The sequence below is a fragment of the Euleptes europaea genome, chromosome 4, assembly GCF_029931775.1.
Source record: "Euleptes europaea isolate rEulEur1 chromosome 4, rEulEur1.hap1, whole genome shotgun sequence".
NCBI lineage: Eukaryota > Metazoa > Chordata > Lepidosauria > Squamata > Sphaerodactylidae > Euleptes > Euleptes europaea.
The window spans coordinates 43,932,248-43,952,835 of NC_079315.1; the positions used below are offsets into that span (position 1 = coordinate 43,932,248).

The 20,588-nt window shown below is 42.0% G+C and overlaps 1 protein-coding gene across 11 annotated transcripts in view; it reads left to right on the plus strand.

The window, feature by feature from the left end:
• LOC130477124 (receptor-type tyrosine-protein phosphatase delta) overlaps positions 1 to 20,588 on the plus strand; it is a 619,168-nt gene that overhangs the window by 509,353 nt on the left and 89,227 nt on the right. The window lies entirely within an intron of this gene.

The following is a 20,588-nucleotide window of genomic DNA, read 5'->3' on the forward strand; positions in this document are numbered from 1 at the left end:
AAAACAATAATTTCCCCTGCAAGTTACCCAGGGAAAGATCTGAGTAAGAGAGAAAGGTGTGTTTGAAAAAGCTTCATTCAGTATATGTGAGTGACCCAAAAACATTCTTGAAGGAGAAGCAATTAAGCATGGCCAAACTTTCCCCAGCTAAATTCAGCATTATGTTCAGCTGAACTAAGTTATTTCCCCCCATAATCAGAAAACATGTAGGGTTTTTTCCCCCTCAAGTCCAGTTCTGAAATTTGGAAATGCTGTAATACTCCCAATGTCACAGTAAGTGTAAAGTTGTTTCCAAATCTGTTCCCCAATCTACTGTGAGTCCCAAACCCATCTCCAAGTCTGTGAATTTCCCCAAACTGTCTCACTTCCTGCCACTACTATAACTGCTGTTGTAGTGGTGGCAACACAGTAGAGGAGAGTGTGTGTGCAGGAATCAGGAGCCCTGGAAATGTAGTGCTCAAGGTGCATGACATTCCTAGACATCAGCCATCTTTGCAGAAACTCCATTTCCCAGGATTTCCTAACAGAGATTTCTAAAGGGAGAATGAAAGAAGCTGCACATACCTCTCTCCTTGTAGCCCCCTCTTCAGTAGCAGCCAGGTAAGTGAGTGGGTGGGGAAAAGATAGGAATGATGAGGAGGAGGATTTCTTCATTGGCTCAAATTATAGTCCCAGCCAGAGAAGAACCCTTGGATCCTAAAGTTCATGCCAGATTGGATGCAAGTATAAACAGTCGCCAGAATTCATACTCTGAACCTAGAAATTACAAATTAGGTAACATCACTAGAAGGAATATTTTACATTAAAAGCAAACAATAAACAATGGTATGGGTGAACAAGCTTTCACTGGAGAAGCTGCTGTTAACCTCAGTGCACTCATACATTTGTTATCAGCGATCTATCAAAGAAATTGCACTGATTTATTTCATTGCACTTCTGCTATATTGATAATTATTTATGTCAGAATTAAGAGTAGTTTTTCAATGAATATGGGGACTCATGATACAAGTAGATAAGGCTGCTTATAAAAAAAGAATCCTAGGTCATTTATGCAGGGGAAATTTGTGTTTGGCTTACTGCACAGTTTTCTGCTCCGAGTTCTCATACATCATATGCATGAGGGTTCCCCCCCCCCAAATTCCAAACATACCTTGTGATTAATTAGGCATTCCCAGTGAATTACGGAGCTTCTGAATCCCTCCCCCTGAAAACGCAGCCTTGTTGTATTTTACTTGGAGGAGACGGGTCAGCTCTTAAAGGGATTGTATGTGATTTTGCTGGGTATTCCTCCCTACCTTCCTTCAACAGCTCCCTGCCGGGAGCTGCCTTCCAACCTTTGCAGACTTCTTCAGTGTCTTCCTGTACATTTCATGAAGGTTTGACACCCTCTTTTGTGCTTTGCTTTGAGAGAAGGGGTTAGATGGGAAGGACGGACACGTGGGAGGGAGAAGCCAAAATAGGTATGGGGAGAGAAACTCAAAGTTAAGAGCTATGCATGGAATGGGGGGGAATTTGTGTTGCTCTTGCCTCGAAGCAGTACTTAAATTTGTTCTAAAACAGGATTTTAGAACTGCGGGGGAAGAACGAGGCCAGAGCGAAGTCACGCCTGAAGGTCGGTAAAATCATGAATAATGCAAAGGAAACCTTGAAGCAGTCCAGCAGGGACTGTAAACTAAATACCCCTGCATAAATGGCCCCAGTCCATCATGAGTATTTAATACAAACTACAAACTCAATGCTGATTTCTGCTAAACCATTGTTATTTGGTGATACCATCATTTCTTGACTTTCAGTGTGTGGCAGCTAATTATGTCAATATTTTGACACACACTGAGATGTACGGTGGATTGTCTCCTGGAAAAACTTTCAAATATGATGTGCCAGGAAGTAATGAATCAAGATTTTGACACATGTCATGGATTTGTTTGGCCATTCATAAGAGCAGTTCCCAAGCCAAAAAATTATTCATATGGAAAGTCAATAATTGTAATAACTAGATGAGCTGGCCCTTATATACCAAACTCGATAACAAAGCAGCTGCAACGGTAAAGTATTTATTTGAATTGTTCACTGTTTATCCACATTAAAATATTTCATGGCCAAGGTTAAAAGAAAGAAAGTATTCCCATAGGTCAGAAAGTCTGAGAGAAAATTCTTTGCAATGCAATTGCCCCCACTATTTGGGGGGGGGTTTCCCCCAGAGAGTGCAAACAAGCAGTGGACCTGGGTAGCTGACAGGATCTAAATCACTCATTGAACCCAAAGCTTTCATAAACCCAGCAGTTCAAATACCAAGCATTTAAACTTTCTTCCAACTGTGTCCCAAAACACTTGTTTGAAGCTAACTATGATTCCTATTTCAATTTGGTGCAGATACTATACTAATCATAGTTAGTGCTGAAAGGGGAAGCAAAGGGGAATTTTTAAAGAGGAGGAAGAGGAGGAGGCAGCTGTATTTTCTCCTTGGTTCTGTAGGCTGCTTTTATGTTGATTAAGCAACATTCACAAAATCTAGTGATGACTCATGATACAAAAATGTCTGTCTCCATCAAAGTATCATTTGCATATGGATTTGGGGATGTTTGTTCATGAATGTAGGGACTAGGTAGACATAGATTCTGATCCCAGCTTAGCCACAACTCTCACATATTTCTCAGCCTAAACCACGTAAGAGGGTTGATGTCAACATAAAATGACCCTAAGTGTTTTGATGGCAGGATGCAGATAGGTAAGTTACAAAGTTAGGAAATGCTGACTTTTTATTTTTCTTCTAATAGGAAAGCACAACATTCTTCAGATTGTTGCTTATGTTGTCCCCAATAGATTAAAATTTTTCAAGCAACAGTGAGGACATGTATGCATGTTCATCACTCAGTGATTGCATATTATCTGATGTCATACCTATATGAAAAATAATCTCAGAGCAAAACACTGCCAGGAAAGTTTTCATATCAGATGACATCACCTGAAAAACAATTCATTTTCGGTGGAAGCAGTTCACTCATTTTCCTGCAAGGCACTGAATAGGTTCTGAATAACTGGGGACACTTAATGGATGCAACCACATCAGCCTGTGGCAGGCATGCTTTCCGTTCTGTCTGGGCTGACAGTGAGCTCGGCTGCCATGGACTGATCTAGTCATACCAGCACGAATAAGCTTTTCACACTGGATTGCAATCTCTTTAAAACAGCGACATTTATGTCTGTTCCATTTAGATTTGAGCTTTTTCAAGAATTTTGTACAAAATATGTCAGACTCCCCTTTACATTTCTAAGATATTAAATTTTAAAACACATGGCTGGATTTAATCTGAACCCCCCCCCCCCCAAGCTTGGAGACTTTATTGTACTATAATGTCAGCCTGTGAAAAAACAGTAAACATTCAAAATATGAAAAAATATAGACTGTCTAGCATTACTTTCATTTCACAACGGATTTGTTTTTGGTTATAATGGAAATGTGTCTTTGAAGTTGTTAAAGAAAAATATATAAGAAGTTTAGCCAAGCCCAGAATGTGTATTTCAGGACTTTCATTTTGTGCTCCTAGGGATTTTTCACTGAAATAAATGGGTTTAGGGTTAGCATCTGGGTGCTTTTTAAAGTCATTAGAACATGGTGGGATTTAGCAAACTGCCAGAACTGGTTCTGGATGGGAGTTTCATTCACATGACAGTGCCAAAAATCCATAGTTGTATAGTAGATAGAATGCTGTTCTAGACTCACAGAGGCCTGAGTTCAAATCTGTGCTCAGCCATACAGTTCACTAGGTGGGCTTGAGCAAGCCACACTCTCTCAGCCTGATGTAACCTTGTGTGTGTGTAAAGTGCCGTCAAGTCACAGCCAACTTATGGCAACCCCTTATGGGGTTTTCAAGGCAAGAGACTAACAGAGGTGGTTTGCCAGTGCCTTCCTCTGTATAGCAACCCTGGACTTCCTTGGTGGTCTCCCATCCAAATACTAACCAGGGCTGACACTGCTTAGCTTCTGAGATCTGACAAGATCATGCTAGCCTGGGCCATCCAGCTTAACCTTACAAGGAGGTTAACCTTACAAGGAGGTTATTACAGCGATAAAAGGGGCCGTAAACCTCATAGGCATTGTCCTGAGCATCATGGAGGAGGTGGGAGATACAAATATAAATAATATGTATTTGCAGCCATGTATTGTGTGGAATCCTGTGAGTTTTATTCAAATCATCTCTTAGTATTTTCCATACAATGAAGTTGGGTTTCCTAGCAAATATTTATTGAAATTCTATTCCCTTTCTCTGTGTGTACTCAGTAATTTTAAATTGTGGTTATCTACTGTACATTTCCCACAAAATTGTGTACATCAGACTCATTGTTTATTATTACTCTTCATCTCTTAGTTGTTAAAAAAATTGTTTTCCACTAGCATAACATCTTCATTTTCTTTGTCCGTGCATCGTATTTTCTGAAGGTAATTGTTTACAAGCACTATGGAGTTTAATCCTATTACTTCAAACTCTCTTTTAAAATATATTTTAATTGCACATTTCCTAGGAAAGCATTGCTGAAACAAAGGTTTATGGTTTAATTTGTCTTAAATAGGGAGATTGTGTAGTACTTAGCCTTTGTCAAGACTTGAAACAATTTCGTGATGTGATTTCAGTCTGCAAATAAAGTGTGAAATCTAATTAAAGCTATTTAAGATGACAACTTTCCCCCAGTAAATCAAAAGAAGACTGCTGAGGTCTGCATTACCAGCCTCTTTGTGTGACTCTGGTTTCATTTACCTTTGTACACACAAAATGTTTGGCTTGTAGAGCCTTTTTAGTACAGCTCATTAAAGCAGCCTTGCAGTGAATCAGCAGCCGCAAGAACAGCGATTCTTCTGGGCCCCAGTCTCTTGCTGTAGCAACATTGTGATGAAGAATTTTGTATGTGTAGGTTGTGCATGAGAACATGTGAGTAATAATGATTTAATAATGTTGGATACGACAAGAACAGGTTAATTAAAATAATATTGGGATTAGTTCCGTTAGCAAAAGTTTATACTATTTATTTTTAGATGGAAGAGGGACAGGGGGAAGTCATCTGATTGTTAAATTAGAGATATTACTTGCTTTTTTTTACTATTACTATTATATTGTATTTGTTGATATATTAAATGAAGAAAAATAAAAAAAATATTATTAAAAAAAGAGAACATGTGAGTAAGAGAGGCTGGAAGATAAAATGCGGCAAGTCCCTACAGGAAAAGTAGTTGGGATACCCCTGGAACAATGAAATCGGTAAATTTTGGGTTTGGGTTTATTGGGAGAATTTTTTTCTTTTGTAAACCCAGAATAAGCCAAATAGCCATATGTGACAAATAAGGGGTTAATCTGCAGCAAGAGCTGAAAGACCAAGAGTGGGCAGAGCCAGAGAGCTGACACCCTGAGCTCTGAGAGAGAGAAGGCATTCAGAGCTGGGTGAGGAGATGGAGAAGAAGCCAGACTGGACTCTCTGAACCTGAGGGGTTCTGTGAAAGCCGAAGCTATTACAGAATACAAAACCTTTATTGGCATTTACAGTCACAAAACAAACAGGTAAAGCAGCTAGATATGGATCTAAAAAAAGAATGAATACACAGTTCATCGTTAAATTTTATAATAGACAATTAAATGAGGGTTCCCCTCCTTCTTTCTCCCTCCTTTAGGACCTTGGCCAGGAACTCGGCTACTTGAGTGGCAACTTCGAAGCTTTTGTCATCCAATAAATGGCCTCTGTTTCCAGTAGTCATTGCAGTAGTAAACTGAGGAAGAGAGCTAATTAAGCCTCATCGAAGCTGTGTGAAAAGTGGGCAGTACAAGAGAATATGTTGTATTGTGTCAGGTTCTTTGCATTGACACCTACAACATCTTGCTTCGCGTGGTATTCCCTTGTATCTACCACTAACAACAGCTGAAGGGAATATATTAAATCTGGCCAACAAAAATGCTCTACGGTGAGAGGGTATAGTTAAGTTAGAAAAATACTGGGCCATAGAGTTTATTTGATAAGAAAGGCCTAAAAAATGAGGGGTGCAGATACCTTCAGCACCGGCTTTTATTATTTGGGAATCACTATCCCATATCCTTTTTTGGATTGTCCTAAAAATATATAATTCACTGGAATTGGACAAGGAATCAAGATCAATCCCGAGTGATCCGATCCTATTTAAAATAAGTCGAGACCATCTAGAAACAGTTGAGTCAGTATGTAAAGCTGCCAATAAACTACTTGGAGGGGATCAAAAATGAGAGCGTAACCAGTATTTGATAGTAAAAGCCAAAGCTATTAGAACACACAACCTGTGGGAGTGACAGGAGTGAGAACTGGGTTAGAGCTGGCCCATTCTCAGGTCACAAGGGGAATTAGTCTCTGAGGTAGAGCTATTCCGGTAGCAGGGAGGAGTGGAGGATTACAGCCACTGGTGTGGGGTAATCAGAGAGAACTGGGAGAGGGATTTTGGATATTTCCCCAAACGTCTGTGAGTTCTCTGAGGAGGGAAAGGAACTCAGACTTCCTTTGCTCCTGTGAGCTAGGCTGGGGACAGAGTCTGAGAGTCTGAATCTGAATAACAGTTCTGAGGGACAGAACTAAGCCTGAAACTAAGAACTGAAGGAACTTGATTGAGGAAAACATCTAAGCTATCTCTCTGAAGTAATCTTGTGTATATAAATCTGACTCTGAGTTTTCCCTCCAATTCTGCCTTTTCGTTGAAAATCAATCTTTGTGAGTTCTGTTCAATAAACTTCCCTGTTTTGTCTGTTTTAAGTTAAAAAGCCTCGTGTCATATTTCTCTCTGAGGTAAATACTGGTGTGGGACTGGAGGAGAAGGAAAATAATCTCCTCACAAATATACTCAGGCTAACGCTTTTCCCTCAGCATATACGGCCGGGCTGAGAGAGTGGGGTATTGAAGTGGTTGAAAGGGGGGGTGTCATACCATACCATTAAATGGCTTTATTTCTGGGTTTCGCCAAAAAATTGGGTCCATTATAGTCTATGGAATTTTTTTTCAAGGCTCTGGAGGGGCTTTTTTTGAGGCAGTGTCACCAAATTTGCAGTGTAGCTGCAAGGGACTCTTCTTACATGGTCACCAAAGTTTGGTGAGGTTTGGGACAGGGGGTCCCATTTTATGGGCATGCAAAGGGGTCATCCCCATCCTCCAGGCATTTGTGAGAGTCTAGAGCCAAGCTGTCAATTGGTTTTCAGGTTCAGAAGGTCAGCGTTGCTGAGAACTGGTGGAAAGAGCTGACTGACAGGCTGGCACCTCAAAGTCTGGGGGCTCTCTTCGTATCTGGGTCGTATAGCGTGATGTCCATGCAAATTAACTTCCAAACTGAGGAAAACAGCTTAAATGAAAGAACAACAAGGCACGGAAAACATTTCTTTTGGGGGCAAATGTGAACAGGCCTTTATTATACTAATCAAAAATCTGATTTCAAGAGATGGTCACAGTGTGGGGAAATGAAGCCACTACTCGGGGCGACCTTCAGTTTGAGAGCAGGTTTTCATGGAGGGGGGGGTGATATCAGAGCCAACCAAAGTCACAACCAAGGTGGCCCTTCTGAAGGAGATTGTTCATCTGCAAGGGTGAGGAGTCTTCTTCAGAAGCCAGATCAGCAGCTATTGAAGCTGGTGCTTTTAGTTGGAGGGTATATCCCTCTGGACAGGACTGGGTGAGCCCCATCTTTTAAATGACCCTTCTGCTATCCAGATTTATCCACTGAAGGGTGATGGATAGTTTGGTCTGACCAAGTTGGCTCTGATTACACAACCCCTACCTCAAAAGGGCTGCTAACAAAACCAGTCAAAGATAGAAAAATGAAAGAAGGCACAGAGCCATGCATCTGAGCAAAGGCAAATAGCTGAAACCTGAAAAAGAGGAATATCTATTCGGCTTTTGGGAATCGCCTATTTTGCTTTAGGCAGATTCCTGAGTTTTGGTATTTGGCAAAAACTAAACCCGGATATTGGCAAAACATCTAATTTTGGGTTTATTTTCAGTTCGGTTGTACTGATATATACTATTGCCAGCTAATGGTTGTGAAATTCCTGGAGATTTTGGTGGTGGAGACCCAGGGAGGGTGGGGTTTGGGGACAGCATGGAGCTTGGTGGGCCATAGTATCAACCCTCCAGAATGGATCTATGTGGCCTAGTTATCTATTGTAATTCCCAGAAAGCTCCAGATCCCACATGGAAGCTGGCAATCCTACAGCCTTCTTGCATCCTTCTGGCAGCCTCTCCCCAGGAAAGTATGACCAGGTTGTGCAGTGGCCACTGCTGGTGGGCTCCAGCCAAGTCAAGTGGGTGATAAGTCACCAATGGTTGCCACCAGGCCTGTCCCTTGCAAGGTTTTTTCCATCAGTGTACATGACAGGAGAGCAATATGGGACCTTTTCTCCTGTTGTTTTGCCCCCAAGTCCACCCCTACTCTCTCATCCACAGCTTTACTTTATGAAAATCAAGACATGAAAGACTGGGCAATTTTATTGTAGTTGCCTAGCAATCACTAATATGTCCCAGAGAGTCTCACTGGGCATTCTTTTCTTAAAGCTACAACTGTAGTTTCTGTTATTTGGTGAAGTTTTAACCCCCCCCCCTTTTTTTTAAGATTTCAGATATTTCTGCAAACCTGGGGGTTCATTCAGGTTTGTAGAGAAATATTCCCATCTGTCCCTAGCTCCATTAAAAAAAAGTTCCACATTCAATGGCTCTGTTCAGAATGTCTGAGGAGGTTTTGGTTTCCTTCCATGATCAAGAAGGAAAAGTGTTGATGTGTGAATGGTTAATAGCTACATCACTGTTGTGTAACTAGATGTCTATTCTTTAAAGTAGATCACAGCCATGTCCCATCTGGGTCATGTGTATACACTGTGTGTAGATGATAGCCAGATTCAATGGCTGGTTTCACCAGTGCTGTAGAATCCCACCAGTCAAACTCATTAGTGTTAGCTTGAGAGGAAATTTCATTCATTGTCCCCTCCTGACCTACATCTTTGCAAATAAAAACACATACCAGAATGACATCTCTGTTATTCCCAAATTTAAGTAATGATGGCAATTGTTGTACTTGTGGGTAAAGATGCCTTCAAGATATGGGAGCTAACAAAGGTTTGCAGAATTTACTCAAACTGCCTGCACCATCTGATTATTTTTGTGTTATGAGATGTGACAGTGTTGCCCAGAGGGTTCCCACCCCCCTCAGCTTAGCATGGGGGCAGAGGTAAGAGAAGTGACCCTATAAAATGATATCACTTCTGTATTTAAAATCAATCAGTGGCTGGTTCCTGAAGTTGTATTGTTTTATATAGCATCAAATTATGTTAAAAGGAGTTAAAATAACCTACACAAAAGGGGTTTCCCTTCCTCAAGAGGGTGAATAATAAACATGGGCATCTCTAGGAGTAAGGCAGAAGTACATTTGTGTGATTTACTGGAGTTTTCTTAAACACTTGCCCATTAGCAGCACTCCCCACTAACTACCTTCTCAGAGCCAGTTTAGTAAGCGAGAGAGAGAATGGCAATAGTGACTAGCACTTAAAGACCCAGAGATTGTTCCCTATCTGCAGACCTTGTGCCAAATCACTTCAATATTAAATAAGCACATTTGGAGGCCAGTTTGGTGTGCAGTTGGACTGCAGAGACTTGCACAAAAGACTCTTGAAGCCCACTAGGCAGCCCTGCACTATCACTGTCTTCCAGTTAGATATAACTTACCTCACAGGAAGAAATGGAACTATGAATGCTACCTAGAGCTCCTTGAGGGCAGGTTGAGACAAAAAATGGAATAAACCAGTAACAGTACTTTGAATTAGTATGGTGGCCTGGATACTAGGGTTACCAACTTTGGGTTTGGAAATACCTGGCGATTTGAGGATGAAGCCTAGAAGTGTGGGGTTTAGAGAGGGGTGGGATCTCTGCAGGGTATAATGTCATGCAGTCCACCTTCCAAAACAGCCATTTTCACCAGGAGAATAAATGTACGATCTGAAGAGAAACCAGAAGATTGAATAAATGTTTTAAGTAAATCAGCTGGGCTGGGAGACAGAGGTGCTGGCAAGGGGAGGTGAGTTTTTGCCTTTCCTAAAACTGCTGGGGAGCCTTAATTCACTGAGCATTAATTAGCTGAGGTTGCTGGGAGAGAACTGTGATTGCTGTGATTGAGGGAGAGTGGGTGCTTGTAGCCTGATTGTAGCCTTCTAAAGAGGGGTTTTTGATTGGTGTTGAGTGGAGCTTGTGTGCGAGAGGCGGGAACTGTAATCATTTAAATTGCAAACGCTCCTCCTTGCCAGAGGCGCAAACCGTTGGGGCAAGCTGAAGGACGAGGGCACAAGGGCTCTTGCCCTGTGGCTCTTAGACTGGGGACCCTATAAGGTGGGGAAAGAAACTCTGCGAAGAGCTCCTAAAGGATCTCTCCAAACTGTAGGAATGGGCATAAAAATGGCAAATGAGATTCAAGATGAGCAAGTGTAAAGTAATGCATATCTGGGCAAAAAATCTCAACTTCACTGATCGGATCTATGCTGGCAGCGACAGACCAAGAAAGGGATCTTGGGGTGGTAGTGGATAGCTTGATGAAGATATTAATCCGGTGTGCTGCTAAGGTGAAAAAGGCAAATTCCATGCTGTCCATAATTAGACAAGGAATAAAGAATAAAACTGCTGCTATCATACTGCCCTTGTACAAATCTATGGTGAGACTACACTTGGGATACTGTGTACAGTACTGGTCACCACACCTAAAAGGATATTGCAGAGTTTGAGAAGGTGCAGAAAAGAGCAACCAAAATGATCAGGGGGCTAGAGCAACTGCCCTATGAGGAGCGGTTAAAACACTGAGGGCTGTTTAGCTTGGAAAGAAGGCAGTTAAGGGGAGACATGATAGAGGTCTATAAAATTATGCATGGTATGGAAAGAGTGGACAGGGAGAAGCGTTTCTCCCTCTCTCATAATACTAGAACATGGGGTCATCTGCTGAAGTTGGAGGGTGAGAGATTCAAAACAGATAAAAGGAAGTATATCTTCACACAACTCATAGTTAAATTGTGGAACTCCCTGCCCAGGATGTGTTGATGGCTACAAACTTGGAAGGCTTTAAAAGGGGAGTGGACATGTTCATGGAGGAGAGGGCTATCCATGGTTATGAGTAAAAATGGATGCTAGTCATGACACATACCTATTCTCTCCAGGATCAGAGGAGCATGCCTATTATATTAGGTGCATTGGAACCCAGGCACGATAATACTGCTGCAGTTGTCTTGTTTGTAGGCTTCCTAGAGGCACCTGGTTGGCCACTGTGTGAACAGACTGTTGGACTTGATGGACCTTGGTCTGATCCAGCATGGCCTTCCTTATGTTCTTAAATAAATAAGTGATTTATGCAGCCTAGAGATTGGTTGTAATTCCCAGAGATCTGCAGCCACTTCCTGGAGGTTGGCAAACCTACTGGACACCCAGTCATTAATGTCACATCTGTGATCCTGTTAGCTTGGACTAGCAGCGTAGACTGCATAATAATAAGTGCCTTGTTGGGTTGGGCCGATAGCCTAAATACTCCAGCAATCTGGCTTTATCAGTAGCAAACCATACATAGCTTTTGGATAGGGTTGCCAGCCTCCAGGTACTAACTGGAGATCTCCTGCTAATACAACTGATCTCCAGCCGATAGAGATCAGTTCCCCTGGAGAAAATGGCCGCTTTGGCAATTGAACTCTATGGCATTGAAGTCCCTCCCCTCCCCAAACCCAGCCCTCCTGAGGCACCACCCCAAAAACCTCCCTCTGGTGGCAAAGAGGGACCTGGCAACCCTACTTTTGGATAAGACTTGCAAATACCTCCATCTGGAAGCACAATTAAGCCTATCCACATTTCCAGTATTTCAAGTGTAATCCCAAAGATGCTAGTTTGAGATGTGATATGATGTGATGCTAAATCCCTTAGAGACCTTGTCATCGGGTTTGGCACAAAATATCTGTTGTCATTGCAGTGAGAGTGTGTTTAGGTTTCAGTTTCGGTTTGTTCTTTATGGGTTTTTTGAATTACTATAGCAAATGATTTCTTTGAATTACTATAGGCAAGGTTATAACCTGCACATTTTCCAGATCTATTTAAAACAGAAAAATTAGCACCCTGGAGACACACGTTTCTTATTCCAGTAGGCATAGCCCAGGGATGGGGGGGAGGAATTAAAAGATCATCATAGGTCATTTATGCATGGGAGTTTTACCTGAGGTTCATTGCTCACTGGACCCACGCTTTCCTGTTGGGAATCTATGCACCAGCAGTCTCCAAGCTCAAATCAAGTTCCCGCCCCTTTAAATGCTGCTTTATAATTGGCTTACTTTGTAGAGTATACTGTGAGAGAAGATCCCCCTGAAACCCAATTGCTGCATAAAAAAGCATTTTAAGAACCAAAAATAAAAATAAAAATGAAGCAATCTGAAGGGGGGGGGGAGAGAAATCCAAGCCTCAGTTTAAGAAAGCCTTTCTTCTGCTCAGAAAGAGCTCCGAGGAAGCAGGAAGCATTTGAATCCCTGCCTCTTTACATGCTGCTTTGTAATTGGCTGTGAGAGAAACCAAGGTTCCGTGTCCCACGCTTTGCTTTATGCACAGGGATTTCACCCCAGCTGAGCTCAGGGGAGAGGGAAGAATCGGGTTAACAGAGGAACGTGAAATCCCAGGATTTGTGAGGGCTGGCAGCAAGGTCATCTCTAATGGATGGAAAACTCATGCATTACTCCAAGGAACAACCGAGATAGACTGGGGCAAACGTGAGTGAAAGTACCCATGCATAAACAACCATAGCAACTTTAGTTATTCCATTGGCAAAGTGTCCTTTCTTTGATTTTCTTAGGACTTCTGCTCTCATGGCTATAGGCCAGTCTTCCAAAAAAAAAATGTTTGCCACATTGTGTACACACATTAAAAAAATTATTATTTTTCTTTGCATTTTTTACCCTTTGTGTTATTTTCAGATCCCTTTGATAAAGGGAGAATGTGTTGCACTGTGCCTGGCTGATTTTTTTAAATGAATCCCTAACTCCTATTTCCACATATAGGAAATTCAGAAAAAGCTACCCTTTTACCCAGAAAGTTTGTGAACCCCAGGTTGTTTCCTTTATAATAAACTGTTCTTTAGAAACTCTTAGCACTGTGTTTGCAAACTGGATTCAGGGCTGCCAAGAGGAGGGAAACTGTGGGGACAAAATTCTTGGGGTCCAAGTCATGCTGCATTCAGAATGCACCTTAATTTATGCTATTTCTAATGAAGTTCTGCACTGCAGCTACTAGGGGATCAGGGAAGGCAGAGCATAGTAAATAAATGCTCTGACTCTGCTGGCCGGGCCTTTCTGCAACATTTACTACAAGGAAACAGACATTTGTGTATCCTGCTAAACCCATCAACCAAGCCAACACTGGAGCAAGGCAATGACACCCAGCCCAGCTCATGGGTATTAGAGTTATTTCCAGACTGCAGCTTCCTAACAAGGCTGTTCCCAGCAACTTTTACTTTCCTTCCACCCATTTCCATAGTTTCCTCTGCTCATTCAGATCTCCCTTGGTTGTTTATGCATTTTACAGCCAAAGCAGAGATGGTTCTAGAAAAATATCCCCCCCAACCAGTTTGTTTTAGGCTAGCTCAATGCAGGGAGAATAAGTACAGGAAAACTGGTAGGTTAATTTCCATTGCTTTATCTTTCCCTTGGCTGCTCTTGTCTTCATTTATAGATCAAGGCTGTTGCTCCTCCAAAAGCAAAGGGGGGTTGGATGGGTGAGGAAAAAAAGTCAATATGCAGCAATGGAAGGGAAGAGGCAAACAAAGGGGAGAAGGAGATGCACGCTTGGCCCTTTACTAATTTGTGCAGGTCGCTGTTTCCCCCTGTCCCTCTTTGGAATAAGGCTTGCAGCTGGACTTGTCCTCGCTGGGTGGCTCACCCATCCGCTTGGAGGTGGCGTGGCTGCCTAATTCCTTTGTCTCACCTGGAGGGAAGGGGTTGGTTGACAGCTGGGAAAAACCAGTGGGAGAGAGGAGGAGGAGAGAGGGAGGAAGGAGTGAGAATGGGGGCATGGGAAGAAAAACCCGAAGCTACACCTTTGCATAGAAATTGCCTCAATTAGTTTTGCTTTTGGATCGAAGTACAATTTAAATTTGTGATATAAGAGGTTCCTGAAAATGCAGGACAAGTGTGCGGTGGCAGCGAATTCATTTCTGAAGGTTGGAAAAAACACGAATAACTCCAAGGAAGCTCCGAGGCAGTCCAGGGGAGTATGTACGGGAAAGTAACCAAGCATTAATGGCCTTACTCTTTTCCACACCTTTCTTCTCCTTCATTTTGCTCTTTTCTTTTCATATGCCTTCATTTCTCTTCCGCTCCCTAATTGTTCCCTCCTTTAATTGTCAGTCTCGATTTCAACTCCTTCTCATTCCTGGTTGGCAACTTAGAATATACCTAATAGTAATATAGTGGAAATCGCTGGTTAATAGTATGATCAGAAGCAGGGCAGGGGAGATAATATTTCCCCAGGATCTATCAAAGTAATAAAAGGGTGCTTACGCCCTTCCCCAGTGAATTAGATTTAACTACATTTTAAACATTGTTCAGGCAGTTGTTGTATTAGTGGGGTATGTAATGGCCCTTTGTAAAAGCTATTTTGCTACTGTAGACATTAAGCTTCATGTTATATGACAAATGACGTAATCTTTTTAGAAAATATGTCAGTCCCAATGATCCCAGTATTTCTCAGCCAGCACCCCAACACAATCAATTTGCCCCTGTTTTTGTGCTAGGTAAACGTACAAGGGTAAACTTAAAATAGATTTCTTACTGATTTACTCGGTGGTGGAAAGTGCCATCAAGTCGCAGCTGATTTATGGAGACTCTATAGGGGTTTCAAGGCAAAAGATGTTCAAAGGTGGTTTGCTATTGCTTGCCTCTGTATATCAAGTCTGGACTTCCTTTGTGGTCTTCCATCCAAATACTAACCAGGGCCAATTGTGCTAGCCTAGGCCATCCCATGTCCTTATTTTGGATTGTCTCATCATAGGATTTTTGAGGTAAGAGATGATCAGAAGTGGTTTACCGTTTCCTTATTCTGCGCAGTACTAACCAGGATTAGCTTAAGTGCCACTGCCATCATCTGTGATAGACCCTCTGCCAGTGTCACCTTCCACTACTGCTGCTGCTCAGTGGCTACTCTTCAATGATTCTTCCACCCCAATCACCGCTGGAACTGTCCCTTCTCTTCTGCTGATGTGGCCATTGATCTCTGAAAGGGTGGAAGATGCATCGTAGTCTGGTGTGTCAGCTGTGACCATTCCACCTTGAGTGAGTCTGCTAGGAATTTAGCCTCTTGACAGAGTCTAAATTATGGTATTGCTCTCAGTTTCGCTGACACAATCCCCCCTCACCACATTAAGGTATGTGTCCAAGAGGGGGGACACATATGTATGTGTGTACAAATATAAAATTACAAAATTAGAGACATGGTTTGGATCATACATGGGAGCCCAGGGGGAATTTGTCTGGGGGCCCATGGTGGCTATTGGCAGCCCTGACTGGTTACTCTTTGGTAGAAGGCCTTCCATGTCTTTCATATAAGATCTTCAGTTTGTAGCCAAAATAATTTTTCCCAGGTCTGTGGGCCTCAGCTAAACTCCTTACAAACATTTACCCTGTTTGGAATTAGGGTTGCCAACTGCAGCTTGGGAAATTCCTGGAGGTTTAGGAGCAGAGCCTGGCTATTGTTAGACCAAAATCATGATTGTTTTGGTTCCCCCCTGAACTGGTACTCAGCATCCAGCCTATCAAAGAGAGTCTCATGGCTTCCAGGGAATCTAAGCCTGTACATTTTTGTACACCAGGTATGCACAACAAGAATGTGGCAGACATGAACTCAAGCACAAGTCACTTTAGAAAACTAGACGGAATTCACTTTTCTTGAACAAACAATAATTACTTTCCCTACCACATTAAATGCTGTCCAAATTCTAAATGTAGTTGGAGCTACTTATACAGATTTTAGAAGTCTTCATGGTTGTTCAGGGTCACCAAGGATGATATTGCAGGTCAAAGCAAACTTCATAAATAATCCATACAATTTAAAAATCCTTTCCAAACTGTATTGGAATTTAAATAGGGTCACAGTAGGTCGGTAGTTGCCTTCAAAGATAATTGAGCAGTAGAATGAAAAATTAGGCACATGGGAAAATAATATTTTTTTAGCAAAAGGAAAGTTCTGTTAATGAGATTATTCTATTATGCTTTCAGGTTTTCAATTTACTTTGAATGGCTCATTTATTGAGCCAGCTGACACGACTGAAATAGCCACACTGTCCACCTCTTTGCATCTCTCTAGTGATTCATGATCACATCAGACCAGCAAGTAAACCACCCTTTTGGTTTATTCCTAAATTATAATACCTCTGTCATTGGGATTCTCTGTATCTGGAGTGGACGACAGGAAGAATGCTGTCTGCTTCAGCTGGAATATATCCATGTGGATGTGTTTTCTTCCTTTTGAGAAATGAATCCATGAGGGTTTGTTTTTTACACTAATTTCTATTTCCTTACACCAAATTCTTGTCACTAACTGGGATGTATATTCCAACATTATTTTTGCAACAATTGTATATAAATCAACTAAAAGCAACAAAAAGCAACAACAAAAACAATGCAAATCCAAACATTTGAAATCTCAAAAAAAGAAATGAAATTATATCCAAAGGAGATCAGTGACACCAATTGCAGACTGCTTATTTTCCCCCACTAAATTTTAACTTAAAGTAAATGAAGAAAGATATTGATGGGCAGGGGAAACCAGAGGCAAGTTAGGCTTCCTTCACATGATCACACAAATCTGCCTTATACGGTCATATAGGGCTGCCAAGGCCCTGGTGGGGCCAGGATCCCATTGCCTGGAAGTGGCAGCAGAAGAAAAATTTAAAAGAAACTTCCGGTTTTACCATGGAGTTTCAGGTGATTCTTCGAGCTACCCTTTGTCACTTCTGGGTAGCTCTAGGAATCACCATGAACTCTATGGTAAGAATTTCCTGTAAGTAGGCAAGGCCTTATTTTTTGTTTTAATTTTTCTCTCAGGACACTGCCCCCCATAACCCTCCTGCTGGTTGCCAGGCACTGCCTGGTAACCCTACTATCAAACAACTGATATATCAAGATCAGTAGTTTCTCTGACTAGTAGCAGCTCTCCAGGGTCTCAGGCAGAAGTCTGTCCTATTACCTACCCTTGGATCCTTTTAACTGGAGGTGCCAGGGATTGAACCTAAGACATTCTGCATGCAAGCAGGTGCTTTGCTGCTCAGCCATGGCTATTCCAGGCCATGTATTGCCACTTTCCTTATGTAAGTAAATAATTCCTTCACTTTGGACTCTTCTCTAAACTGGAGGGCATAGTTGTAATAAGAGGAAGTTTCTCCCCCCTCAAATACCTGATATTGTGGAGGAGTGGGGAATCAAATCTGGTTCTTCAGATTTGAGTCCACCGCTCTTAACCACTACATCACACTGGCTACCAACATCAGCGTTCAGCTGATCATGATAATATCACTTATGCATATAAATCCTGATCTGTAGTTTGAAGTAGCATAGTTTACCAAGTGCTTGCAACTACATGTTTTTGTTCATCAGGTAGCTTTGCTTCAACTTCATTGTAAGGGTAGTGTACTTTCCCAACTGTGACAAGCCAGTTTTCTCCCCTGAGGGTATGCACACAGCCTCCAAAGATTTCTTTGGAATCTAGGGTTGTTTTAACCTAGATACCGTCCCCTCAGTTACCAGGTGTTCTAATGGTAGTGAGTGTATAGGCTTTGGGTTTGCAGCTGTGAGGTAAGTATATATACTGCACAAATAGTTTAAAGAGATTATTGAGGCAGGATTAGAACAGAAACAACAACGAATATTTATTTATTTACAAGATAGTTTCAAGGAATAGAACAGCAGCACATGTCTCCAGGCTGACAAAGGAGCAACCTGGCTGAGGCACTTAAAATTAGATCAGTAATAGCTTTAGAGAGTAGTTTGGATTTTCATTAACCTTTCAGACACAAACAGCCTATTAATGATTAGCCACTAGGTTGGATCCTCTCATACACACTCAGGATTCCACCCACACCAGCCCACTCTTCACCAAGAGTCAGACTCAATGGTACAAGGTCTGCTGATTCCTAGAGACAGACCTAATAAATGGGGCACTCTATTCTGTCCCAGAGATGGAGCTCTGCCACACTGCCAGGAAAAGCTACCCCTCACACTGTCTGCTCTTTTTCCTGAGCCAGACCTGAGTTGTCACTGCTGTCTACCGGAGACAGAACCCAACTCACTCTTTCTGTGCCTCCCTCCAACATTCCCTCTCCCTCCTGAAAGGTGACTGGGTGTTGGAACAGCCCTCCTCTGAGTGGCTGTTTCTCCCTTCAGGGGCAGGACAGCCTCCTGTCTGTCACACCTACACACACACACACACACACACACACGGACCCTGGAATGTTGTGGTGCATGAGGAGGTAGGGTTGTGAACTCTGGTGAAGCCGGTCAGTGCCTTTCAGTTGGCTATGCTCTTAGAATTGACCCCTTCCTGAGAAGTGGTATGTTATACTATTCAGTTAGTCACCTACTAAGCAGGACTCAACTTAATTTACTCACAAAAGTAAGTCTTTGTATACAAGAATACAAGCAAGTTCTACATACTATTAAGTTTTAAAATCCAATGCTTAAAATATAACAGTTAAAGAAGTCTGATTTAATGAAAAGAGTCTGATTCACACTATCTAGAATAGCATATAAGTAAGTTCATACATACCAAAGCCAATATCTTTTGAGATTCCCTTATTCCAAAGAGAGAGATCTAACTTTCAAGCCTTTCCCTGCATATATTTATACTGTCTAAAATCAACTACATATGACTTGGTTTCTCTGAGATGCGCACAACTACACATCTACTTCAGCTGCATGCTCCTTCAGCTGCATACTCCCTGGTTACTACCATATAAGGAGTTCCTCTTCCAGCAGGGTCATTTGCTGGTCACAGTCATATACTAAACAGTCAGTTTTTAGCTTTGTTATACATCTATAATATTTAATTTTACCAACATCTTCATCTCCTAAAGAACACGATAAAAATGAATATATTTCCAACATTCTACTAAAACTATCATATACCTATATAATATATACTTATATAATAAGTATTATTATATATAACAAACCCGTGCAGTCTCCCAAGTTCTAATCAAGTCCCACCCCTTTAATTGCCGGTCTGTGATTGGCTCAACTCGTGAAAAAACATTTCCTTCCCCCCAGACCCAACTGCCACATAAAAAAGCATTTTAAGAACAAAAAACAAAAAATGGAGCCATTTGAAAGAAAGGGGGGGGTGAAATCCAAACCTTGTTTTTAAAAAGCCTTTCTTTCTCCCAGAAAGAGCTCCCAGGAAGCAGGAAGCAATTGAATCCCTGCCTCTTTACACACTGTGCTGTGAGAGAAGCCAATCTTTGCTGCTTCCCCTATATGGCTATCAGCAAACAGAGCAGAAGAGGGGTTTGGAAAGGGGAGGAGGAAGCTCAACGTGAGGAAAGTGTATGCTCGCTCTCTGAATCTGGTATGAGCTAGGAAAGACCGTTTGACTTGGGCAAGAAGAGGAATGGGAAAAGCCGAGTTCATTTAAGGTTGAAACGGGGTTGAGCCAAAAAGGAATGAGGTAATGTGCATTTTCAAAAACTTGATCCTTGCTGAAACAGGGAATGAAGGAGGCTAAACCGACCATGCATAACCGACCATAGGCTCAGTTCAGACAGCACACAAAACCATGATTTAATTGAACTAATTATGTTTAGGTCATTTATGCATGGTTGCTTTAACCTCCTTTATTCCCCGTTTCAGCCAGGATCAAAGTAACCCGGGTTGGGGAAAACTATGCATTGGCCTGAATGATCACGGACGAAACTGTGTGCTAATAGAGGCATGAATACAGAAAAACAATCTCCCAAGTTCAAATCGAGTCCCACCCCTTTAAATGCTGCTCTGTGATTGGCTTACCTTGTGAGAGAAGATTTCCTTCCCCCCTAGACCCAACTGCCTCATAAAAAGGCATTTTAAGAACAGAAAACAGAGCAATCCGAAAGAAGGGGGCGGGAAGAAATCCAAGCCTCGGTTTTAAAAAGCCTTCTGCTCAGAAAGAGCTCTCAGGAAGCACTTGAAACCCTGCCTCTTTACACATTGCTTTGTGGTTGGCTGTGAGAGAAGCCAATCTTCTGTGCTTCCCCTGTTTGGCTATCTGCTGCTGCCTTGAAGAGGGGTTTGGAAAAGGGTGGGGCGAAGCTCAACCCGAGAACAGAGCATGCATGCTCTGTGACTCCGGAATGAGCCAGGATGAACTTTCATTTGGGCCAGAAGAGGAATGAGAAAAGCCAGGTTCGTTTTGTGTTGAAACAGTGTTGAGCTTCCAAGGAATGAGGTAACGTGCATACTGAAAAATTTGATCCTGGCTAAAGCAGAGAATAAAGGAGGTTAAAGCAACCATGCATAAATGACCTATGTGTGCTTGTCTTAACACAGGCTATTATACTAATAAACTAAGATTTG